A 27,109-nucleotide genomic window follows, 5' to 3' on the forward strand; every position below is an offset into this window, starting at 1 on the left:
TTCCCTCTGACTCCCTGGTTGTTAACTTGCAAAGAGATGTCAGTTTCCTGGCAGAGGGAGATGAAGTCCCAGATGGCTTCCCTTCTGTTCCCCTTGACTGGGTTTGGCCTCAATCAGTGTCCAGAGCTTGTTGAAGTTCGGTCCTGACCATTAGAAGGCAAGCATCATATGATCCATCATCAAAGTGCTTTGAAGTCAAGTGGAATTTTCCTAAACCTTCAAGTCTGTTCCATTGCCATCGTCCACCCTGACTGAAGAATGAGGACAGCTATGCTGGATTGGAGAGAGTTGAAAGGCAATTCATGAACACGTGGACTGTATTACCTGACATTTCTTGAGTGCTTACTCTGTGCCGGCTCTGTTGTGTTATATATGAATGAATTCATTTACTCTTCTCAACAATCAAGAAATTAGGTACCATTAGGATTAGGTATAATCCTCATTTTATGGATGACAATATTAAGACATGGAGGAATTAAATAATTTGAACAAGAGCTCAAAGCTTGGAAGCAGCAGCAGCAATCAGAAACCAAATTGAACATCCCCAGAACCAGAGCTCGTAGTCGCCATGCTGGGCTGGACTCTACATTGCATTTTTGCCGCTGAGATACCACTGAGTCTTAGAGTTCCTGAGGCCCTAGGAGCAGTCAGGGGAGTAGGAGGTACCAAGTTTATGGGGCACCAAGTTACCCGGTCTCTAGCTGCCTTCCCCAGCATCTGCTGCAACCACAGCCCTTCTGCTTTTATCTGGTATAGACGGTGGACGTCCATGTAAGTCTTAACTTGAAAGGGGGGATCCAAGGGAAGTATGTGGCTCATCAGACTGAATTCCATCAGACAGGAACTGTTGGATTCATGTTCTTAACTCTGGCACCTAATTGGAGGCCTGGCAAAGGGTCACTGCCTAACAACTGTTTGTTGGATGAGCAAACAGGGAAGTTTCCTGCCCCTGCCTTCCTTTCCTTTTTAGAGATGAAGAAATGAGGCTGAGCATAGTGGCTCATGCCTATAATCCCAGCACTTTGGGAGGCTGAGGTGGCAGATCATCTGAGGTCAGGAGTTCGAGACCAGCCTGGCCAACATGGTGAAACCCCGTCTCTACTAAAAATATAAAAATTAGCTGGGCATGGTGGCAGACACCTGTAATCCTAGCTACTCAGGAGGCTGAGGCAAGGAGAATCACTTGAACCCGGGAGGCAGAGGTTGCAGTGAGCCAAGATTGCACCATTGCACTCCAGCCTGGGCAATAAGACCAAAATTCAGTCTCAAAAAAAAAAAAAAAAAAAAAAAAGAGAGAGAGAGATGTAGAAATGAGTACAGAGAGAGGAAGAGTGTGACCAAGTGGCCGAAGGCGGCCAGCATGATTCTGGAAGTGACCCTGCGCTCACTGCACTCCTCAACCAACGAGCTCCATAGGTTTCAGGGGCCTCGCTCGCAAACTCTAGAGTTTGGATTACAAAACCTCAAGTTCTAGGACACCTCTAAGTTTCTATGAGTCACCAGTCAGGATGCCAGAACTGGGAGCCAGCTCAGCATCGGAGGTGTCAATCACATCTCTTATCTCCTATCGATAACAGGGGAATCCTCTTTCTGCAAGGAGTGCACAAGGCAAGTTGCTCCCTGCTCTCTCTGGGAGCTTCCCTGGGGAAAAATTAATATTAAATTTCTCCAGGAAAGAAACAAAGAAACAAACACATAGATAGTGTCATTTCAAGCTTAACTGATTAAGAATGCTGCATGAGAATAGGACTTTCAAGAAGGTTGTGTCCACAGAGACAATGTTAATGAAAGACGGGCTAAGAAGTTACAAAAGCACCTACAATAAGGCCCCACTGTTACTCAGGCAGAGACAGTAACAAATGCAAAGATACCACCAATCAAATCATGCCCCTCAAACATATCAACACTTAGAGAGTAGAATGGTGGTCACCAGAGGCTGGGGCGGGTAATGGAAGGCAGGGAAATGGTAATGGTTAATGGATACAAAAGTATGGTTAGATACGATGAATAAGATCTAGGATTTGACAGAACAACAGGGTGACTACAGTCAGCAACAATTTGTTGTACATTTTGGATTAACTGAGAGATTACAATTGGAATGTTCATAACACAAAGAAATGACGAATGCTTGAGGTGATGGAAATCCTATTTATCCTGATGTGATTATTACACATTGCATGCCTGTATCAAAATATCTCATGTAACACATAAATACATACACCTACTATGTATCCATACAAAATAATTTTTAAAAAACAGGCAAGGCAGATAACCAGCCCTTTTCAGAGGCATTGAAATAATTTTTTAAATTGTTTCTTTTATAAACTGGATTTAAGGCCAGGTGCAGTGGCTCACTGTGTAATTTCGGCACTACAGGAGGCTCAGGCAGGAGGATTGCTTAAGCCTAGGAGTTCAAGACCAGCCTGGGCAACAAAACGAGACCCTGTCTCTAAAAAAATAAAATAAAAACAGGATTTAAAATGGGATTCTTTCCACCTTACTGTTGGCTACTATTCCTGTATTAATTTTCTGTGGCTGCTATAACAAACTGCGTGGCTCAAATTGATAAAAAATCATTATTTCCCAGTTTTGGAGTCCAGAAGTCCCAAATCAGTATCCCTAGGATGAAATCAAGGTGTCTGCAGGGCCGCGCTGCCTCGGGAGTTCCCGGAGGAGAACTGTTTCCTCGCCTCTCCAAGCTTCAGGTGCCACCAGCATTCCTTGACTTGCGGTTGCAGTACTTTCATCTCTACCTTCGTGCACGCTGCCTCCTCATCTGTGTGTCAGCTCTCCCTCTACTTCCCTGTTCTAGGGATACTTATGACTTCATGAACAGCCCACCCAGGATAATCCAGGATAATCTCATCTCAAGATCTGTCACTGGGGCAGCCCTGGAGAAACACCTGAAAGAGCTCATTATTTTATTTAGCAATAGATAGCTAAGAAAGCTCAATATTATTTCTTTTTTTGTTGTTTTGTTTTTTGAGACGGAGTCTCGCTCTGTCACCCAGGCTAGAGGGCAGTGTGGCTAATTTTTGTGTTTTCAGTAGAGACAGAGTTTCACCATGTTGGCCAGGCTGGTCTCAAACTCCTGACCTCAGATGATCCACAAATATTATTTCTTAAACAGCTTCTTTTAGTCTCTGGATCTCTTGGTGTGCTAGCTCACAAGGACTCCTGATGGTCCAGCAGCTTCAGAACCCTTCACCAGTTATCAGAGGAAGATAAAGCCGGCTCAAACCCAGAACAAACCAGAACCAGCAACTCCTTGTTGCCTTTAGATCATTAACATATCATTATAATACTAAAAGCCCCACCCATGGAAGAAAATCACCACCATTTTCTGAACATGCTTCATTTGAAGAGGCATGTTTATGATTTGCACCTGCACATACTTACAAACCTCCAAAATCCCCAGTGAATGCCTTAAAATCCCCCAGCTTCCCACAGCTTCGGGAGTAGGAGGTGTCTTGGGAGTCAGAGCTCACTCCTTCTCCTTCTCTGGCCAGAGAATAAATCCTGCTTCCCTTTTTTCCAGTTGGGTATTCTTTCCCTGTGACCAATACCAAGTAGGGAAAGAACTCAGTTTACCAGTGACAGATGCTCAGTTTAACCACATTTTTTGCCAAATAAAGTAATAGTCACAGGTTGTGGGGATTAGGACCTGTAACATTTGGGGAATGTTTTCCATTCTACTATGGCTCCCAAAGGCCAGGAACAAACCACCAGGAGCCAGGCTAATGCCAGACTCAAAACGCATCAAAGGGGTAAATTTAAAAAAAGAGTCAAACGCCATCACCTGCCTACATGTACAGCAGGGGACACTGAGGAGGCCTGAACAGGGGTATAGCTTGTGCAAAGTCGGCAGGATGAGTTTCCTCCCATCCCCACAAAGGAGGAGAGGGGACCTTTCCCCCTTTTCCCCTCCCACCAGGCTATGTAAAGTGCTGCTGGGAACAGAGGGAAGCAGGGTAATCACTTTTAACTTGATTTGCATCCCCTAAAACTGTGCAGAGTGCAGACGTTGGCACCTGACTTCTTTCTGGGGAAAACTAACAGCAGAGACTTAGACTGTGACCACTGGCCTGACCTAGAAGAACCCAGTGAGAGAGGGGTGGGACTGCTATAAATGGAGAAGAGTCACTTATGAACCACATGGGAAGCCATGGAGGACACTGCCAGCACAGATGGCTTCCTGGAAGACACCATGACCTAGCAGAGGGACCGATACACAGAAGCCCCAGGATGGAGGGAGGAATCTATAAAGCTGCTCGCTCAGAGCACCACACTGCCTGCATCAAGAGATCCACAATCAGAAACGTCCCAGAAGGGAGAGATGCAGAACTGGTCGTCTCTACACACCATGTCTCATTACAGCTGTGCCCGCCAACAAGGACCTTCTGGTCCTTTCCCGTATCTCCTTCCCCTCAGCTCCAGCCCCAGAGAAGCCAGAATCAGTATCACGAGGCAGCAGGAGGAGGAAGGAAAGTCCATTCTCAGATCTTCAGCCTGAGGCAGGCACAGAACAGAAGAGGAAAAGAAGTTTGGCTTTAGATAAAGCTTTCCGTTTTGATGCCTACATTGCCTTGGCCATTTTATTTATTGAAATGCTTCATTTCCAGGAGACTCAGCTTGGGTTTTAAAGAACCTAGAAGACTTTTTATTACCAATAGCAACAAAGTTATTTGATTTTCCTGATTTTTCATCCAACGTTGCAGAATATACAAAATTACAAAATGTATTCTAATGCATCAGGGAGAGAGAAAATAAGGTCGTTTTCTGCATGTACCTTATCAAGCCTGGTTCATTCACTGTATTTATTGTGATTTCTTTTTATCATTCTATCTCCTTTTATTATGTAAGCCAGAAAGCTATATTTTGCCGATGTTTCTAAGACACCAGGCAAAGCTACTATCAGTATGTGTACCAGGCAGAGCTTCCCACGTCTTTCTATTTTCAAAGATGAACTGTAAAAATCACCTTCACAATGTATGTCCCTAAGCCATAGATTACAAGGATTTCTGGGTCAGTGAGGAGTGCCCGTGGTTCCACAATTAGCTGAACCCCTGACCTCACCACTTAACGAGCTGCAGTTCATTTGGCTTCTAAATGCCATCCAGCCAGCTGATGTCAGTTTAGATACAGCATTTTTTTCCAGCCTGGGAACAAAGGTCACTGTTTTCCTCATTCTTCCGGTGCCTGGGAATCCCCTGCCTTTTCTCACCCTTTGTAGGTGCTACAAATGTGTCCATCTCTGCATTGATCTGCTCCTAGGGTAAGCAGCCCTCACAGTTGGAGCAGATAAAGACAGACAAGAATGGAATAAAAGAGTTTTACACCAGGCTTCCCTCTTCTGTTTCTCTTCTTTATAGACTCAGGCTGTGAACGTGAAATTTGAATCAAGGTGATAAACAGAATCAAGGTTTCCCATCATCTCTTGTGGGCTCTGGCACATCATTCTTTTCCGTTGCAAGTGTTGTCCTCGGAATAGCCCAGGATACAATCTGAACACGTGGAAATGGCACTGGGTTAGATACCAAGAGAACTGCGATGTGGTCTTGGCTAAGCGCCCTATTATTTCTGTGCACTATGGGCATATGAAGGCCTCCTGACCTATCTAAAATGGCTGTGAGAAACAAGTGAAGCAGGCTTGTGGAGGTGCTTATACACAAGCACTAGCAGGCAGAAAGTCGACTTTCTATCATTTTAATAGAGGTGGTGATGGGGTGCTCTGATTCCTCCATTAAGGATGATGGATTGAGCACACTCGTTGAGCTCCACTCCTATCTGTGTCCCCAGTAAAATGAGGGTAGAAGTTTCAGTCAATGTATGAGGTCATTAGTACAAAGAGATTGAGACACAAAGTTATATAACAGATATACTTGTGTAATACACATATGTGTGCATAATTTTTTTTTTTTTTTTTTTGAGACAGAGTCTTGCTCCATCACCCAGGCTGGAGTGCAGTGGCACAATCTCAGCTCACTGCAATCTCTGCCTCCTGGGTTCAAGTGATTCTCCTGCCTCAGCCTCCCAAGTAGCTGGGACTACAGGTGCACGCCACCATGCCTGGCTAATTTTTGTATTGTTAGTAGAGACAAGGTTTTGCTATGTTGGCCAGGCTGGTCTTGAATGCCTGACCTCACGATCCAACCACCTTGCCCTCCCAAAGTGCTGGGATTACAGGTGTGAGCCACCACACCCAGCCCATGTGCATGATTTTTTTAAAAGCAGGAGCACAAATGATCACTGGCAGAGTACATTCTAGACTGTTGCATTCCAAGTCAGCCAATGGGAAAAGCTGATGCAACTTAGTTTGCATCCAGGTCCTCAAAAAGCCTCAGGAATGGATAGCATGGGTACCTTTGGAAGGGAGGGTAAACTAGGAGCTTAAAAGAAGACATTGGTGAAAAATGTTTTTCAAAACATTTAGATGCACAGATCCCCTTCCTAACTCTGCATGATAGTGGTAGAGGGGACTGCTAGTGTCCCTCCTCTGTGCCCTGCGGAAGATTGGAGACTTGTTCTCTGGACAAAACAGATGATTCACAAACCGTGGAACACCAGACCCAGCTAAGGGCAAGAGTACTTGATTGAAAACAGGAGAATTAACAGAAATAACCCATTCTTCCTCTCCCACTCTCCTAGAATGCTGGAATCCACAGTGACTCAATCCAGCGAGGAGACGGAAGATGATTCTCTTGGGAGATGTTATCAGCCTGAGAGGAGACTCAGAGATACCAATGCTGGAATTTCCTGAGGAAACGTTCAGTGAAGCCAGCAGAGACAACCCTCCTTCTCCCCATTTATTCAGTTTCCAGTCTGCTTTTTGTACCTCTCTGACACTCACAAGCAAACAGCCAAAGATCACAGAACATCTGAGGCGGATTCCAGAAGAGACACACAAAAAAAGCAACTTGAAGTAAACAGAAACTATGCAAGAACACAAGATTACACCTCACCCCACCAATGAAAACAAACAAAGAAACAAACAAGAAACCAACAACCATCATTACCCTGAGAGAGATAACAACGGGTTCCACAACATGGTAAAAAGAACAGAGTTGTTTAAGTAAGGAAAGAGTACTCATATGGTGAACATACTGCATAGCTCAGCTATTTACACAATTAACAGGACTTACACAGTCCAAATAACGTAATCCCCTCTGATACAATCAAAGGTATATCAGGAGAAGTGAGCAGTAATGGACAATGAAATCTACACCCTCATTTTCCATTTGGGAAGGTAAGTGCCAAGACTTAAAGTGGAAAAAGCAAAAGTCACATTATAAACAATGATAGAGACATAGATATCAATATGAAAAGAAATAGCTAAAATGATTAAAAGTGATCGCCTTGAGGATGAGGAAGTAGATCAGTTGGGGGATAAGGAGGGGACTGACAGACTGATATTTTTGGTAATGAGTTCTGGAGAAACATTTGGCTCTTTAAATTATGTATATTTCAGCCGGGTGAGGTGGCTCACCCCTATAATCCCAACACTTTGGGAGGCCGGGGCAGGTGGATCGCTTGAGGTCAGGAGTTGGAGACCAGCCTGGCCAACATGGTAAAACCCCATCTCTAGCAAAAATACAAAAATTAGCCAGGTGTGGTGTTGCACACCTGTAATTCCAGCTACTTGGGAGGCTGAGGCAGGAGAATTTCTTGAACCTAGGAGGTGGAGGTTGCAGTGAGCTGAGATTATGCCACTGCACTCCAGTCTGGGCAACAGAGCAAAACTCCGTCTCAAAAAAAATACAGGCCAGGTGCAATGGCTCACGCCTGTAATCCCAGCACTCTGGGAGGCCAAGGCGGGCAGATCACGAGGTCAGGAGATCAAGACCATCCTGGCTAACACGGTGAAACCCTGTCTCTACTAAAAAATACAAAAAATTAGCTGGTCATGGTGGTGGGCACCTGAAGTCCCAGCTACTCGGGAGGCTGAGGCAGGAGAACGGTGTGAACCCGGGAGGCGGAGCTTGCAGTGAGCCAAGATCACGCCACTGCACTCCAGCCTGGGCAACAGAGTGAGACTCCATCTCAAAAACAAACAAACAAAAATCTATATCTGTATGTATAGATATAGATATATACACACACACATATAAAATAAAATTAATTATGTATATTTCATGTTTTAAATAAACAATAAATTATGAAAGAGTTTTGCCTCTGAAGTCAGATTGTCTAGATTAGTAACTGGTTCTCTTTACTGACTCCCTTCAAAAAGCCCTGGAAAATCCACTTAAACTCTGTGCACCTCTATCTGGTTCCTCTTCTGTTTAGGTGGGATAGTAAGAGTACCACCTTATAGAATAATTGTTAGGATTAAATGAAATCATTCATGTAAAGCACATAGCTTGGAACCTGGTAGACAGCAGATGCTCAGGACTACCTGCTATTTTTCTCACTGATGTTTTTCTAGCCCCAGAGATCTGATTTAAATGGTCCAAGGTGCAGTCTGGATATAAGGAGTTTTCAACTCCACCCAGGTGATTTTAAGGTACAGCAAAGGTGGAATACCAATGGCCTGCAGCCTAGAGGAAGCTTCCATGAAGAACTGGGTCAGGAGACTTGATTCCTGATGCAAAATAGCTGATTCCAGATGTTTCCTTGTCAGTCATTCCACTTCAGCCCTACACTATCCCGATGATAAGGAGTTAGAGTGTTAACACCACAGTACTCCTCATTTTATGAGATGCCCATCTGAAAAAGTTGACCGTAAGCAGTTATCGAAATTGAACCCCATGTACTCTCTGAATTAGGTTTGATTTCAGAGATAAATTCCCACAGGAGAATGCTGATTCTAAGAGATACCAAAATTCAGGCTTAAGAATGTAGCAAAAAAAATTAAGTGTGTACAATTTAATAAGAGACAGTAATATGAAAACTACGAATAAGCTCTACATTTGTGTTGGGTTTAGCTATTGGCATCTTGAAAATCCATAGTTTGAAGCAATATCAAAAGCTTGGGGTGGGGGGAAACCAATTTCGTCTTTAGACATTTTACACATCTGCCCCCAAATTTCCAGGTTTAAAAATGGCAGTACTCCAACACAAGTCAAACTAGCCTATGCAAAAGAGGGAATTAATAGGCTCTGGTAGCTGGGAAGGCTGCCGTTGTAACCAGCAGAATAAAGGAAAAAACAGCTGGGACCAGCACCTGGAATGGCAGGATTGCAACTCATTGTACTCACTCGGTTTCAGGGGCCATTCAGTGTTTCAGCTGAACGTTTCAGGTTTCAGCTACACAGTGATGAAAATTATGACATCAACAACAAACAGAAAAATAAATATATAGTGTGCAAAACTTACAAAAAACAATAACTGTGTCAGAAGACAGAGAATTGTGGGAGTGGAGGAGAGGGATGTGGTGGGGTCAGGGAAGGCCTTACTACTAAGGTGACATTGAATAAAGGCCTGTAGGGGTTAAGAAGTGAGCTCTGCCATCTTCCAGGCAAATAGAACAGCCAATACAAAGATGTGAAGCTGGGAACGTGCATGTACTGTTCAAGGAACAATGGGGAGGACCATGAGCAGAGGTGGACAGCAGGTTGCAGGGAGTGGTAAACTACCGTAAGGCATTGGCTTTTACTCTGAGTGAGATGGGAATCCTTTGGAGAGTTTGAGCAGAGAAATGACAGAATGTAAGGACTGTTTCAAAGCTCTCTGGCCAAGCAGACAACGACCAAATGACCTCTTTGCTGCATGGAAAGCATCCTATGCGGAAGCAAAACAGAGAGCAGGGAGGCCAGATAAAACATGACTGTTGTTTTCCAGGAGAGACCGTCTGCCCTCTGGAGTTAAGATTGTCGAAGCGGGGCTGGTGAGATGTCATCACATCATCAGAATTTGGTTCTCTTTCAAAGGTGGAGATGAAAGCCTCCCTGATGGGTTTCACATGGGGTTGGGGAGAGCGAGGAGTTGTGGCCGACTCCACACTCCCAGGACTCTCCCTGTCATCATGCATCTTCATGCCTGCCTGCATTTCTCTTTTATCCCTGCCACCTGTCTGTCAGCTTCATTCCAAGTCTTCCCATGTCGGGTAATAACACGGTGTCCAAGATCCCCAAATTCACATCCTTCTATGTAGCAACCATGGGTGTTTACTTTATATTTATCGGACCTGGGCTAGACCCAGTTTGACCCTTGGGTCAATCACTAATGTCAGGACAGAATGACTGGTCACACCTGAATACATACCTACCCCTGTGGCCAGGGAAGCAGGCAGGTTTCTGGAAGTGGTGAATTAGGAAACGTTTTCTTGGCAAGCAAAAATAAAAAATAAAAGAAAGCAAAGTTAGCATAGTCTCACCACCCACTACTACCCAAGTTGTTTTCCCTTTGAGTTCAGTCCTCTTCCCTCGGACCCTGAAGATTCTACCCCACACCCAGAGCAGCTTCCAATACGGGGAGCTCACTCACCTCAAAAAGAAAATTGCTCTTTCAGTATGGAACAATAAGAGATCAAATTCAAAGCCACAGTAATTCTGAATCTGGCTTCAGGACCCAGGTTAGCCTGTCACTCAAAAGCAACTGGAACTGGGAAAGAGGAAGAGGCCGGTTTTCCCCTAACTGCAGGAAAGTTCTTCCATCCCACACCAGCTTAACTGTTGAAAGAGAGCCTCCTTTAAATGCGTTAGCCAAAAGCTGGATGGAGAGGCACTTCCAACCAGTTCTTTCATCCTGAGATGTTTTAGGGCAAGACACACCTGCATTTTTTATCCTACCCAGGGCTTACTGAGCTGTTCGTCAGTTGAGGATTCTTGGCCTTAAACCAGCTCCACCACTAGCATTTGCGTGCTTTGGATAAAACCTCTCTGCTGAAGAATTGAGAAAGTAGTCCGTGGTCTCAAAGTAATGACACACTGTGGCGATACAGGACCTTGAAATGTGTGTGTAAAATGTGGCCGGGGCCTCGTGTGCCGTGGCGCTGGCTGCCAGGCCACATTAACACTCAGTGACTTCCCGGAGCCCACTGCGACTGCTATCTTCATCTTTCCTTTTAGAACACCTGCTCCCACAATCCCTGAGAAAGAACTGCTCTGTGTTGACAGTTCCCCCCTACCCCGAAACACCTTGGGCTGTTTACAGTAAATACTGCACACTAGTGAGGCCTTATTGATCTCTTTCTTCCCAGACACCCTCTCAGCCCCTCCCAGCCCCTCTCACCCTGCTCTCATTTCTGTGTCTGCCACCTGGAAGCAGCAAATGTGGCTCTGCTTGCTTTTCTGCATACCAGAGGCAATGATAATATTTACCATGGCAGTTGGAGGACTTTGCTGCAGTCTTCACAGCTCTGGCACTCAGGTTGCAGTGAGATCCAGGGAGGGCCAGAACTGAGGCACCCAGAGAAGTGTTCACTTCTGGCTCAAAGTCCAGGTGTGATTCCGCATGAAAATCCCCCAGTTTGGCCATCCGGAGCATGGTAATCAAGAAACACTCAGATGTTTCCAAAAATGGCCTGGGTGTCCCTCCAAGTGTTCATGAAAAGGTTGAGTTTCCTCTTGGTGGAGAGTTACAGAGAAGATTAGCAGATCAGGCTGAATTAGATAAGCTGTCTCTAAAACAGATTCACATATCCCAAAAGGAACAAAGATAATCCATTAAGGCACAGGAGAAAATATTATCACTTTTAATTATTTTTCTTTTTAAATATAATTTTTGTGTATGTCTTAAAGTATATCAGTACAGACGTATGTCGTTTATACATGAATAAATATACATCCATTGAGGTTACATACTCAAATTATTTTTATTGCTTAGGGCAACTGAGCCAAACCATATGAAGCCCATTAAATTAGGAGATGCCTAGGCTCTTTTCTCACACTAAAATGCTGTGGTTCTGTAGTTTTATGTTCTGGGACAAGTTCTGCCGTGATAGACCTGAGAAGGGGCGAGAGGAGAAAACTGACAATTGAGGCAAAACTGGTCTCAGCTGGGCACAGTGGCGCATACCTCTTCACACCTGTAATCCCAGCACTTTGGGAGGCTGAGGTGGGTGGATCACTTGAGGTCAGGAGTTTAAGACCAGCCTGGCCAACATGGTGAAACCCTGTCTCTACTAAAAATACAAAAATTGGCTGGGCATGGTGGTGAGCACCTGTAGTCCCAGCTACTCAGGAGGCTGAGGCAAGAGAATCGCTTGAACCCTGGAGGCAGAGGTTGCAATGAGCTGAGATTATACCACTGCACTCCAGCCTCAGTGACAGAGCGAGACTCTGTCTCAAAAAAAAAAACACAAAAAGACAACTGGTCTCCTGGTGGTAGCCAGATTCTGTGGGTTTTCTGCTATCTGGGACTCTTGATCCTCTCAGCCTCCTGGCACCTGGGATCATGACCAGCCCTTGAGATGGAGGTGAAGGAGTTTACAGGCACAGGACAGAGGATGGGCTGATTGTTGCCCCTTGGAGCCATCTCCAGGGGGTCCCTTTCTTCTGGGAGTGCAGCTTCAGCAGACAGTGGGACCAGGCTGGATCAGATACAAAGAGAATGATGACTTCTAGTCTTAGAGACTGTGCCACCTAGATGGCATCATCTTAACCCTAGTTCTGTTGAGGATTTTTGCCTAATACAGGCCATGTTATCTCCAGCTTTAATGTGGAAACGTTAGCAGGAATTTCTGATGTCACAGAAAAAAAAATTAAAATAAAATAAAACGTGAACTGGAAAGGCCTGTCTGCTAATCATTCGACTCAACTCTGGGTGCTTTGTAATTCTTCTTCTGGGGGTTAATAGAAGATTGTTCTTAACCTTTCCACTTTTTTGTACTCTTTTATCATCCAACTACTCTCGTTTATTGTTTCATGACTTTTCTTCTTGCCATTATTCATCCCACCTTGCTCCTTTCTTCTGAGGATGCATGACCAGCTGAGCGCCTCTTTCCCCCAGGCTGTGCATTTTGCCAGTGACTCCATTCCATTCAGCAATCATTTCATAAAGAACCTCTGGGGAGCATGAACCTTCACTTCAGTTGCTCACCATTTGATATGGTTTGGCGGTGTCCCCACCCAAATCTCATCTTGAATTGTATCTCCCATAATTCTCACCTGTTGTGGGAGGGACCTGGTGGGAGATAATTGAATTATGGGGGCAATTTCCCCCATACTGTTCTCATGGTGGTGAATAAGTCTCACAAGATCTGATGGTTTTATAAAGACTTTCCCCTTTCACTTGGCTCTCATTGTCTCTTGTCTGCTGCCATATAAGATGTGACTTTCACCTTCCGCCATGATTGTGAGGCCTCCCCAGTCACATGGAACTGTGAGTCCATTAAACCTCTTTTTCCGTATAAATTACCCAGTCTCGGATATGTATTTATCAGTAGCAACAAATACACCATTCCCTGCAGTGCTTCTCACCTATCCTCCCAAACTTCTCCTGCCTGGGAAATTCTCATTGACTTTTTTAAAAACATGGCTTAGACGTCACCTCTTGCAGAAGCCTTCTCTGCTTCCTTATACACCATCCAAACAAACTAATCACTCCCTTCATTATACTGTCTGCATGTGTGTCTTTCATGGCATTGATGATGTTTAGTTGCACTGATGCACTGACATGTCTGTCTCCTTCTGCTGGTCTGTAAACTCATTCATGGCCAAGCCTGAAACCCTTTCTACCATCTTCTAGCACAGTGCCTGGTACAAAGCAGGTTCTTAATAAAGTGAGTGAATAAAGGAAGGAGATTTGAAATCAGCTACTTTTGGTCTTCTTGTGGGTTCACCAGAGCTTAGCCAGCTGAAGAGGTAACAACAACAACAACAAAGCTAGCATTTATTGTGTGTTTCCCTTTGTTTTCAGTGAGAAACCAATTACACATATAACTGGTTGAGTGGAGACCACTGGACCAATTAATTATATACTCTGTTCACTAAGAAGCAGTGCCCTTCTCCCCACTTACTTGGAAAGGATGTTCCAGGCTAAATAACAGTACTAATTGCCAGGCTGTTTCTCAGGTTCATTTCTGTCTTTTAATCAAAGTTTATATGCATCTTTGTTCCTGGATCTTAGGAATTCAAACCTTGCACCAGGAGCAGTAACGTGTTCTTGCTCCCAGAAATGTATTGTAAAATTTTCCAGGAACAAAAAGACTAAGTTTAATTGAAATACATTTTTTTTTTCTTTGAGACAGAGTCTCACTCTGTTACCCAGGCTAGAGTGCAGTGGTGCATTCACAGCTCACTGCAGCCTGGACCTCCCAGGCTTAAGCACGTCTCCCACCTCAGCTTCCCAAGTAGCTGGGACCACAGGTGCATACCACCAAGCCCAGCTAAGTTTTCTTATTTTTGGTAGGGATGGGATCTCCTTATGTTGCCCAAGCTGGTCTTGAACGCCTGGGCTCAAGCAACCCGCCCACCTCGGCTTTTCAAAATGCAGGGATTACAGGTGCAAGCCACCATACCTAACCTGAAACACAATTTTAAATGAACACAATTTGTCGTTGTTGTCCTCCACCAAAGAAAATTGGTTTCTTAAAGATTCACTAAGTTAAAAAATGAATAAATAAATACAATTTATCAACCTTCGTTTCTAATTTCTTCATCTGATCCCTCATTCATAACCAGGAAAAATCACATTTTTTCTTTTATATCTGATCTCTCTCTTTCTGTCTTTCTCTCTCTCTCTGTCTCTCTCTCTTTCTCTTCTGTCTCTCTCTCTCTCTCTCTCTCTCACACACACACACACACACACACACACGCACACAGGCTGGAGCCACGAACCTTTCATTCTCAGTCCATGAAAGCTTTTGCACAGGTGAGAGCTTTACTCTTGGCCTTACAACCGAGTCAGGTCTTACAACCCAAATCCTCCTATTAGCAGCTGCCCAGAAACCGACAGAACCTGGGAGAATAACCCACCCCACACTGGCCTCTGCCAAAACTTGCCTTTTCCCCCCAGTCCCCACCCCCAGACTGACACACCCATCCCAACAATGTGTCCACGAAGAAAAATCCTCTTGAAAGACATGGAGAGCCCCTTTTAATGTTACAGGCATGGCTGTTCGGTAACATGAAAAATATATCCTCCCCTCTCTGGTTGAAGCTACAATCACCCAGTGACATCAGAGTCTAGCCTGGAAAATAAAAACTGAACTAATAACCAAACACCCAGGTTCTAAGATCATCCTCCGTGTGATCCCTGTGAGACCCATGATGTTTCATTAAGCCTCTCTGGGTCGTTTACAAATTGGGCAAAATTGCATTGTCTCCTCTTTTTCCTTCTTTCTCTCTGTCTCATCTTCCCACTCTCTTATTCTCTTTGCTTCTGTCTAAGGCCACTGTGAAGACAAACAAGATAATGTCTGTGAAATGCCTTAAATTCCTGCAAAGGAGGTTTATCAATTCAAAACCCTATTGATTTTTGAGATGCTATTTTTAGTGCTATGCCAACGCTGTTAAAATATTTGTATTGATGAAAAGAGTTCTGTGGACAGATGGTGATGGTGGTACAACAGTGCGAATGCACTTGATGTCACTGAACTGTACACTTAAAGATGGTTAAAGGAGTAAATTTTACTTTATATGTATTTTACTGCAATTTAAAAAATAAATGTATGTAGCCCTAAAAAAGGGTAAGTTCATGTTCTTTGCAGGGACATGGATGAAGCTGGAAGCCATCATTCTCAGCAAACTAACACAGGAACAGAAAACCAAACACCACATGTTCTCACTCATAAGTGGGGGTTGAACAATGAGAACACATGGACACAGGGAGGGGAGCAACACACACCAGGACCTGTTGAGGGGTGGGAGGCAAGGGGAGGGAGAGTGTTAGGACAAACACCTAATGCATACGGGGTTTAAAACCTAGATGATGGGTTGATGGGTGCAGGAAACCACCATGGCACATGGATACTTATGCAACAAACCTGCACATTCTGCACATGTATCCCAGAACTTAAAGTAAAATTTTAAAAAAGTAAATAAATAAAATAAACATATAAAAATAAATCACAACAACAACGAAAATCTTTATATTGTTCAGGTAACTCTCTGTGCCCCCCTGTTTCTCTATTTGTGTGCTTGCTCTTGTGTTTGGTGTAGAATTTTCACAGAGGATAAGATCAGGGGTTTACTTCACTCCTTCTTCCCACGTAATAGATGAGGAATGAGGCCCGTTTGAATGACAGGGCCAACTCCAGTGTAAGTTTCCTAATTCAAGGTCAAATGCAGTCGTCATAGAGGAAAGTAACACATCATCCTATGTATTGTCAGTAGCAACAACCCATGATATTAGTAGCTATCATAAAAAAATCTGTAAGAAGAGTCCCCATCAGCACACCCACTCCCACTGGCCCTAGGAGAAGAGAGAGCCACAGAGAACTGTGCCCAGCTTGGTGCAAGCTCACAGCATTGCCCCATCTCCTCTTGGAAGGACCCATCCTACAGCAGCTGCTCTGGGACTGGCAAGCAAGGGCGGGGTTGCCACCTGGAGCGGACCTGATTTCCGTCCACCTCTCCCTCAGCTTTCAAAGTGACCAGTTTGCAGTGCTCTGCCATCTCAGAGAGCTGAAAGCCAAGTTTCGCCTGAGAATGGACACTTTACAACCGGGTTATAAACTGTAATCAAGGAGCTCTCCGAGAGGTTGACACAACCTCCAGCTACCTTGACCAAGTGGCGCCAAAGGAACTGGCCCTGGTTCCTTCTGGAGAGGGCTCTCCCTGGAAACGGATGTGCTGAACGTGCCGTGTCATCGCCAGGCAGGGCAGAGTCCCAGGAAAGGAGGCACAGCTGCATGAGTCACAGAGAGACTTCTAGAAAGGCAGAGCAAGAAAGGGCTGCAGTGATCTAGACAAACCCCCTCTTTTTGTAGATAAGGATCTGAGGACAGGCACGCAGGGTGGGGTCAGGCCAGCAACCTGCCTAGGGCCGCCATCCATCAGCTGCATCTGGGAGTGGATACCACACCATTTACCAGCCGGCGTCCAGCGTTCTCGCCCCCAACACCATCCCACCCGTGGCCAGAGAGGCGGAAGGGTATGGTGGGAAAACAGACTTCTGAGCCAGACCCAGCTCTGCATCGCATCTCCCTTCATGGCTCCAAGGCTCTGGGCAAGTCACTGTCTCTGAGCCTCAGTCTCCTCATCTATAAAACCAGCATAATAATTCTTATCTTTCAAGGTTAACATAGGATTCAATTAAACGATGTGTGTAAAGTGTCAGTGCAGTTGCTAGCAGAACAAGTGTCCCACAAGTGGTAACGATGACTTATGACTGTTAATATTACCTTGGCCACTGCAGTTCTCTGCGCATGATGGGCCTTATCTGGGGCAGGATTCCCAATGCCCTGTGGGTCTTGCTTATTGGATTAGGGCAGATTCAGAGCACAGAGGGAGGCCACAGATCAGAATGGGGCAGAGGAGAGAGAGAAGGCTGCCCTCGATGGTTGGAGTGCCGGTAGGTGTGAGGGACTCCAGGCAGCTGGCTCATGTATGCCCAGGACACCATGTTCTTTGGGATTATCTGACACCACAGGGGAAATTAGATGACTTCTAGAAAAATTTTAAAAAATAAATAAAAAACAAGAACAGCAAAGACTGAAGCCCCTATACTTTGAGGCTGGAAAAGAAGAGGCTGTCTCACTTCAGCGGACTTCAGAGAGTTGGGCAAATAAAATGCACAACTTGCCCTTCAAGCATACATAAAAGAGCATCCAGGGAGCTCTGAGGGCCACAAGGAATGCTGGATGGTTTCCTTGCCTCAGGACACAGTAACATGGTACACCTTGGCCAGGGGTCCTCAAAGCGTGGTTCTCAGTCCAGCAGCATCAGCATCACCAGTGAGCTTGATAGAAATGAAGGAACTCCTGCCCCACCTTTACCTTCGGAATCAGACACTCTGAGGATATAGGCTCCAGGAAACTGTTTACAAGCCCTCCAGGCAATTCTTAGCTCTGCTCCATGGCTGTCAATCTTGGCTGTACCTGAAAAGTCAAGGCTACACCTGAAGCCAATTTAATCGGAGTCTCTGGGATTGGACCAGGTACCAGCATTTTAAAAAAACTCCACCACTGATTTCAATGTGCAGCCAAGCTTGAGTCCCACTGGTTCAGAACAAGAATTTGAATGAATCTGTAAGTAATTCACAATGTTTGTTAGAATCCTGCAATGCAAAACAGTAGCCATCAACTCCAAATGCTGGGACCCACCTCCTTCCCTTGTGTTTAGTGTTTCTGTTTTATTTCTACCAGTACTTCTTCAACGGTTCTGTGCAAATTCTGTATCCCACAGAAGTTTCGAATACACTTGTTACCCCTACCTATTCACTCACCACTACCACTGTTGATTCAATGAAGTTGAATTCTTTGGCTCATGCTAAGGAAGACTGAAGAGGAGCCTCCATTCATTCCAGACCCTTAGGATGCCATGCAAATTTGCAAATTAGAGATAATTATGTTTCTGACATATGTGTCTCTTTTCTGTTGGATTTTGTCTAGTGTTCTTGTTATGTTTATGCATTTTATTCAGCTTTTAATTCAGATCAGCACCAAAGCAGGCTAATAAGGCCGCCTTTGTTTTATGTTTTCTTCGGCCTTTGAAACACGTCAAGGTTTCGCCTGGTACTTATCAGTGAGAGGAGGTGATTCTCACCAGTGCTTCCTCAGCTGGGGGATGAAGGGGCAAGGATAGGAAAATAGAATCAGTTATTCTTGAAGTTTTCTGTGGATTACACTGCAAGAAAGCTGGCCGGTAGACTTAGGATCAACTGTTTCAGGTCCTAACGAAAGTACTATATTGAAAATTAGGGGCCGGGCGCGGTGGCTCAAGCCTGTAATCCCAGCACTTTGGGAGGCCGAGACGGGCGGATCACGAGGTCGGGAGATCGAGACCATCCTGGCTAACACGGTGAAACCCCGTCTCTATTAAGAAATACAAAAAACTAGCCGGGCGAGGTGGCAGGCGCCTGTAGTCCCAGCTACTCGGGAGGCTGAGGCCGGAGAATGGCGTGAACCCGGGAGGCGGAGCTTGCAGTGAGCTGAGATCCGCCCACTGCACTCCACCCGGGGCAACAGGGGGAACCCCGTCCTAAAAAAAAAAAAAAAAAAAAAGAAAATTAGGGCAGTAGAACAGTACACGAGGTTGTCATAAAGGCTAGGCTCATGCCCTTAGCTTCAGATCAATTACTTGGAAGGTTTAGAACTCTTCCAAGAAGCCCAATTTAGAAATATGTACAGTTTGCGGAGTTAACAATTTTTAGTCTGCCAATATAAAACAAATGTTCATTCACAGAGTATTTCCCAGGGTGCCATTTTCCACGAAGTCTCCAAGAGTTCTGAAACAACTCTATTTATGCAGCAATGAATATTGAGTATTATTGTCCATGTTTCTCCCCACGTGTTAGGGTGAAAAATCATTCTGAATCAGAAACTCTGATGGGCTCCTGGAAGCTGTTTACCAAGACCTTCAGGCCATTCTTAGGTACATTGCAGTTTGAGAATCACCGACCTAGGCTGTGTCTCCTGAGCTCTGCTCAAGGGTTGTCAATCTTGGCTGCACCTAAGAAGTCAAGGCTACACCTCAGGCGAATTAAATCAGAATCTCTGGGAACTTTTCCATTTTAGCACGGAAAGTCCCACATCCTGGGAAACCCTTCTGTCCAAGGCAAACTGAGATGGTTGGCCACCCTATATTCTCCCCAGATTTTCTTGCCCACCATCTTGTTCTTTTTTTTTTTTTTTTTTTTGGTTCATAAATCCTTTGTGTATGTGACTCATGCACTACCTCATCTCAGAACATCAGCACTTGTGGTTAGAAGAAAATACACACACACACACACACACACACACAGAGTCACTAAACATTCCCAGTTCCTTCCTCAAATGCTACTGCAAATATATTCGTGTATTTCTTTCTAATTTCTACTTCGTGTTTTCCCATTGCCATCACCACCTGATCTCTCCACAGGGGTGATTCCGAAAACATCTTGTTTTTTTTTAATCAGATGGACAGAACAAATGTAGGAAAGAAAGAAAAGTGACTCCTATGTGTCAGAGCTTAATGTGGATGCAAGAGTCCATCTTAAAAATTAAAGAATGCCTTTTATTATCCAGTGAAGTAAATCTTTATTGCCTGACCCGTCTGTGCCGGATACTGTGCCACCCAGCATCTGCAGAGCACCAGACAGGTCGCCGATGTCAAGCTGAGAAACGAGACAAATGTGCTCTGTTAACTCAGTAACACTCACCAGTACCCTAGATCGCTTTGTTCCTTGACTTCCCATCAGACTGGAAAAACACGACTGTGATTTTTGCCTTTGTTATCTTGGGCCATTAAAAAATCCACTGGGTCTACTACCAATTCATGCTTTCTAACTTCAGGGCTTCTCCAAAGTTATAATAAACTTAATTTCTCACAATTCCAAATATTTTCCATTCAGCACCTTAGCCCTCCATCAGGCAGCCCATGACTTTGTCACCCACCCATCAAGGCCTAAAGTTCTATGCCGATAATTCCTAGCCCCTTCAAGTACAGAATCTTCTTTAAAAATATTTTTTAATGTCTCAAATTTCTAAACGATAGTGGCTGTCATGAGAAAATGTGTGATGCTGAGAAAAGAGAGCACATTGTCGTGTTTAATATCACCTGTTCAGCTTGCAGGTAATGGTTGATACGTTCCTTGCAGGCCTCTTGCACTGACTCCAAGGTCCCATGGAAGTCTTGCCATCACGGGTGAAATTTTGCTTTTCTTTCATAGAGCTTTGGGAGGATTTGTACCTGGAAAACATTCAAAGAGGTTCTGAAATTGCCCACTGCAGCCATGCAAATCTCAATAATGTACCCATAGGATATCTGTTTTACACAATTTTTCTTTTCCTTTTTCTTTTTTTTTTTTTTTTTTTTTTGCGATGGAGTTTCACTCTTGTTGCCCAGGCTGGAGTGCAATGACTTGATCTCGGCTGGCTGAAACCTCTGCATCATGGGATCAAGTTATTCTCCTGCCTCAGCCTCCTGAGTAGTTGGGATTACAGGCATGTGCCACCATACCCAGCTAACTTTGTATTTTTAGTAGAGACAGGGTTTCTCCATGTTGGCCAGGCTAGTCTCAAACTCCTGACTTTCGGTGATCCTCACCTCGGCCTCCCAAAGTGCTGGGATTACAGACGTGAGCCACTGTGCCCAGCAATTTTTTTTTTTTTTTTTTTTTTAGAGGGGGTCTCTCTCTGTCGCCCAGACTGGAGTGCAGTGGAGATCCTCCCACCTCAGCCTCCCAAGTAGCTGGGACTTTAGGCATGCGCCACTGCGCCCGGTTAATTTTTGTATTTTTCTACAGACGAGGTCTTGCTATGTTGCTCAGGCTGGTTTCAAACTCCTGGGCTCAAGTGAGCCTCCCGTCTTGGCCTCCCAAAGCGTTGGGACCACAGGCTTGAGCCACCACGCCTGGCCTCCATGGTCCCTTTCTAAGATAAATAATTGCAAATTGTACCCTTAGGTAACTGCACAAGTGGAATTGACGTCATCGTTTTAGACTCCAGAACACTGTGAATGCAGATGGCACTTATTGTCGTGGACGGTATACTCTGTTTTTCTTCTGGTTCTACATTCACAGTTTCTCTGGGTGTTTATTGACTTCTCATTCATCAGAAGAGAATTTGTAAACGTAATGAGGCCTAAATGGTGAGCACATGAATATGAATTCCACAGCATGTATAAATTAAGCCTCCCACTGCAGCATCTGGGGGAGATAGTTCTCCCGGGACTGAGTGCTGCCAACTGCCAGGTGTGTTGTGAGACGCTGTTTTCATCTTCCATGGTTTAGGGTTTAGGATGTGACTGGAAACATTCTGTGTGTTGGGGGAGGAGCTAGCCCCAGTCGTCCTTGTGGGAACTGTTATTCTACATCATGCCCCACTGGGCTTGGGAGTGAATAAAAACCGATGTTCAAGAATGCCATTTCCACGTTCAGCTAGTTCATCTGTTTTCTTGTCCTCTTGCACTTAAATGTGGCCAAAAGATCTTCTAAAATGGAATGCAGTCAGCCTTGTATGAAATCAAATTAATTGCTTATTTTTATTTCACCAGAGAATGTTTGTCCTGAGTATTATTAGCCTGCAAAGCTATTCTATTAATATTTATGAATAATAAAGAAAAGAAATAGGGAAAGCCATTTGAGTTAAACATTAAAAAGAGAAAGCTATACAGGGTGTTCTACGTTTGCAATTCTGCAGGCTGTCGGGAGACTGCGTTCTTCCCATAAGGAGCGAAGGGCATCTATTTGTTGGATTTCTCCAGCTCAGTGTTCACTTTTACCATGCCCAGTCAGATGTGTACGAAGCTCAAAACGTTCTAAGAAACGCCCTGCCCTAGTCAGGATCAAAGAGAAAGCTTTCAGAATGGCATATCAGCAGTGCAGCTTCCTTTGTTCATGTTTTCCGCTCCACGTTATTTTTTTTTACTATTAGCTGTGACTACATTTCAGAAACAAAGCCTCCTGCTATCTAACACAAGTGAAGGAAAAGGCTTTGTGTGTGTGCATGCAGGCATGTGTGTGTGTCTGTGCTGGAGAATATCGATCTGTATGTTTCCATGTAAGACGTGTTATTTACATGTCTAACCTTCAATAGTGTTACTTTCTTCAGGCTATTACAAAACATTCAGTAGGCTGGAATTAACCTCTCTGGAGACTGCTAAACCCCAAATGGACGTGTCAGAGAGTGACGGCTCAGTCACCTCTTTATAGGAAGGGTCAGAAGTTGTGTCGTGAAGGCACTCATGCTGAGAGGCTTCTAGCTTAGGAGACAGAGCATTGGCCTGGGGTCAGGAGACCCTTGTTGGGGGCTGCAGGTTCTTTTTTTTTTTAATCTGGAAGATGAAAAGTTTGGACTAAGTCAGGAGGTCTGCACTCTGGCTGTACATTAGACTCACTTGATTTCTTTTTTTAAAAATAGTAATGCAAAAGCCTTACTCCAGACCAATTAAATTAAACCTCTGGGGCTGAAATCCAGATCTGGGTATGTTTTTTAAGGCTCCTGGGTGTGTCTCCGTGCCCTCTGAGGTCTCCACAGTGTGAACCCTACTTAGATATGCTCCTGTCAAGTCAGGTGCCCATGGGGCCGGCTCCATCTCCTCAGCTGTCTGCCTTGCCCACCCGTTCTGTCTTTAATGGAAGGTTCCATGTGCATAAGACATTAGGACCGCAGCCCCAACAGAATCTGCTGGAACGATCAACCTAATTAGCTGAACTGCCCACCCTAAAGGGTGAAGAGATTGAGAGAGCGGAGAGAAGGAGCTATTGTTAAAGGAAATCTTCATGGTTCCTAAGAAAACTGCGGAACGGCAGCAGTGAAGCCAGCTCTTTTCTCCCTTGGAACTCTGCACCGCAAGCTCATTTGCCAGTTTGCACTCGGCTACCATTCCTCTTTTGCAGCACAGCGCTGTACCGCAGAGATAAACTAATTTAATCAACGGCAAGAGCTGCATTTTGATCTCGTAATCATGTCACATAATTTCCTTTTCCAGGGCAGCGCCACACTTCTCTGAGTCCTCTCATCTCTCAAAGCTTTTCATTTTTTCTCTGACTTCTTTTCAGCCCATCCATCCCCAAGTCACATCATCCGCAGACCTGCCCTACTGCTGCGTGTCCCCAACACCTTCTGCAGGGCCCTCTTTGTAATCTTTGATTCTCGCCCCCACTTTTGTGTGCTGCCCCACTTCTTCCTACCCCTCCGTTTCCCAGCCGGTATTGCTGGGCCACCAATGGCTGTGAGGATGTGAAAATCGGAAACACAGGCATGAATAACGAATCAGGAGAGCCAGACTGAAGCCAGTGGAACTGAGAACAGTATCTCAGAAATGCAGCCAGATCATTTAGTGAGAGGCAATCCTGCAATCCCCGGAAGACCCAGACACACTGTTAATTACGAAAACGGAGTTCTGACTAAGTAAGAATCCGCAGTCTTCCAGAGGCCGACTGAAGCTTCCTCCCATGCTTTGGGGCTGAAACTCGGAGCTTACCTGACCCCATTGCCCTGACGGGCTAGACAGCCTGCTAGCTCATTCCAGAGTTATCACTGCCACACCTGGGGGTCGGGGGTGGGGTCTGAACCGGGCTGGTTAGAGGGTCTGGAACTAGAAATTCCACATAGCAGCCAGATGAGGAAACAGGGAAGACTAGAGTTTGAGGCTGCCAGAGGGGAAATAGGCCAGAGCTCTGGAAGCCAAGGGGGGCACCATTGCTCTTCCCAGGTCATTAGAAGTCAACCTAAGCATCGGCCCTGGGCTCAGAGCATTTCTTTTTCATTTTTATTTTTTTTGGAGACAGTTGCCCTCACTATGTTGCCCAGGGTGGTCTCAAACTCCTGGACTCAAGCGATCCTCCTGCCTCAGCCGTGCAAAGTGCTAAGATTCCAGGCGTGAGTCACTGCACCCAGCCTCAGATTATTTCTGATCCCAGACTGTTCTCATCTAGTCTGAGCCCTCCTTTGGATCTCCTTCTACAAGCAAGACTTGGTGATTGGTCTGTGAAGTCCTTGGTTTAATCTGGGGACTTAACTGGAACCGGGATGGCACAAGAGGACTTCAGGACAATCTTGGCTTGGTATTCTTACTGCACCTCTGCATTCAGACACATCGTTGTAAAATATAAACTTGGCTATCCCACTGTCTTGCTGAAAATCTGTCAGCAGGCCCCCATCAACTACAGAACAGAGGCTAAATTCCTAATCACGGCATTCAAGACCCACCATGACTTGGCCCAAACTTCCATCTCCAACCTCATCTCTCCCCACTCCGTAACCTCACCTGACAATTCTGCGATGCCAAATGCCTCGTCCTTTCTGCATGCTCTGCTTCCCTCTCTTTCATGCCTTTGCTCAGGCTATATCCCTGGCAGCAATTTCTTCCCCAGTCATCTTGTCTGATGTAGTGAGCTCCTACTTAGCCTCCAAGACTCAGGTTAGGAGTCCTCTTTTCCAGAAAGTTCTCCCGATCCCTCAAACTAACCAAACTCTCCTCCCCTTATGTTCCCACTGTGCCTACTCCCCACTGCACATTGAAAGCATCGCGTTGGAACCCTGGAATGGATACTCTGGGGCCAGACACCATGTCTTTTTCACCTTGTAAGGTGCCTGGCATCCAATACAATGCCTGGAATATAGTAGACACGGGTTTCTATTTATCTAGAGAATCCTGGCTGGAGTAGGGGTGTAGGATAATTCCAGTCTCATAGGCATGGATATGACCATAGTCTCAGCAATCTGAGCAATGGTCCCCTTCCCTGCCCCTTCACAATAGAGAGCTCCCCAGCCCCCACCCCACAATTCTAATGTGCCACAGCTGTGATCTCATGGTATCAGTTGCTCCCAGTTCCAGCCTCTTTTCATCTTTATTAGGCCTTGCCAGGCAGTAGAGACACGCCCTGATGACTCCTGCATTGCCAATGGTGGGTTGAGGTTTCCAAGCCAAACCTTACTTCATTTTTGCTAAATAAGGGCAATGCCTGAGTCACAGAGAAACAGGTAGAGCAGATATGAATCTTTATCTGCAAATTCAAATGTGCAAAAATACGTATCTTGATTTTTTTTTGTAACTCAATTTAACTTCTATTTAACGTCCCATTTCTTTTCCTGGGGTGGCAGAGTCAGTTTTCATCCTCTCTCTTTTCCTTAGTGTGGCATCAGAGCGCCAGGGAGTTTGTGTGGTGCTGAGTGAGATGTATCTTGTCCTCATCCTGGGCATCGTTTGTTCACTCTTGTTCTGGGTGGGAGGCCCAATCTTGTCGCACATCACTGTCCACCCAGGTAGCTGCTGAAGGAGCCTCATTCCCATCCACTGTCTGGCATTCTGCAGGGCCCAGAAACCATGTGAGGGCCATGATAGGGCCTAGAGAATACCGTAGGCTGATTAAGGCCACGTCTGCAAAGCCACACTATACAGTCACTGTCACTTTTCCAGAACCTTAAAGAGATAGGAGATGGCTTCCTGTATTCTCAGATCCTATAAACTTTTATGTGAAGGTTTTTTTTGTTTTTTTGTTTGTTTGTTTGTTTGTTTTGAGATGGAGTTTCGCTCTTCTTGCCCAGGCTAGAGTGCAGGGGCAAGATCTCGGCTCACTGCAACCTCTGCCTCCCAGGTTCAAGCGATTCTCCTGCCTTAGCCTCCCAAGTAGCTGGATTACAAGCATGCGCCACCACACTAGGCTAATTTTGTATTTTTAGTAGAGACGAGGTTTCTCCATGTTGGTCAGGCTGGTCTCAAACTCCTGACCTCAGGTGATTCGCCCACCTTAGCCTCCCAAAGTGCTGGGATTACAGGCATAAGCCACCACGCCTGGCCCTATGTGAAGGTTTTTAATTGGTTGGCTTGCCGTTTGCTTGGTTTGGTTGGTTTTGGCTCCAGCATCCCTAAAACTTGACATGGGACCGGAGGTTCATGGACCTCTTTCTCAGAGACCTACAGTATCTACACTCTGAACTCCCGGACCCAATTCATTCTCCTCCCAGTCTAAGGCAGCCTTTTCTAGCCAATATATATGCAGGTGTGAAAGGCAGAACCTCTTCCTATTATTCATTTGATATTCTATGTATCTTATCTCTGTCCTGTCTCCGTTTCCTCAGAGCTTACCTTTGAAACTTAAAAGCCACGAGAAGACTTTTTTCTCTCTCTGATCTTTGCTGTCACATCCCTTCCCTGTGTCAATGATCATAGACTACGGTCTAGTCCTTGGCTGGAGAGAAGGAGCAAAGTGTCAAAGGAAATTTGCAAGGGAAAACACAGTTAAGAAGATAAGCAGGCATTTCTCTAGTTTTACAAGGAATCAGGCACTGCTCTAAGGACTTTGCAGACATTAAGTCATTAAATCACGCAATGCAATGGGGCAGATACTGTTATTCCCATTTTACAGATGAGAAAACTGAGTAGGAACCAAGTGGGGGAGTTAGAACTTGAACCCAGGCACTCTAGCTCCAGAATTTGCACATTACCCACAAAAATGATAGCTTCTTATACATCAATGCCCCACCACACATGTTATTCTATTGTAGATTCTTCTTCCTTGAAGATGTGTAGGAAAAGGAAAGTTTAAAAATATTATGATGGCGGCTTCTTATTCAATTCAAAGTGCTTTTGCTGGGATTTAACAAATTTTGTTTTTTATGAGAAATCTATCAGTCATT

This window comes from Papio anubis, chromosome 8 (genome assembly GCF_008728515.1).
Source record: "Papio anubis isolate 15944 chromosome 8, Panubis1.0, whole genome shotgun sequence".
NCBI classification, from domain to species: Eukaryota; Metazoa; Chordata; class Mammalia; order Primates; family Cercopithecidae; genus Papio; species Papio anubis.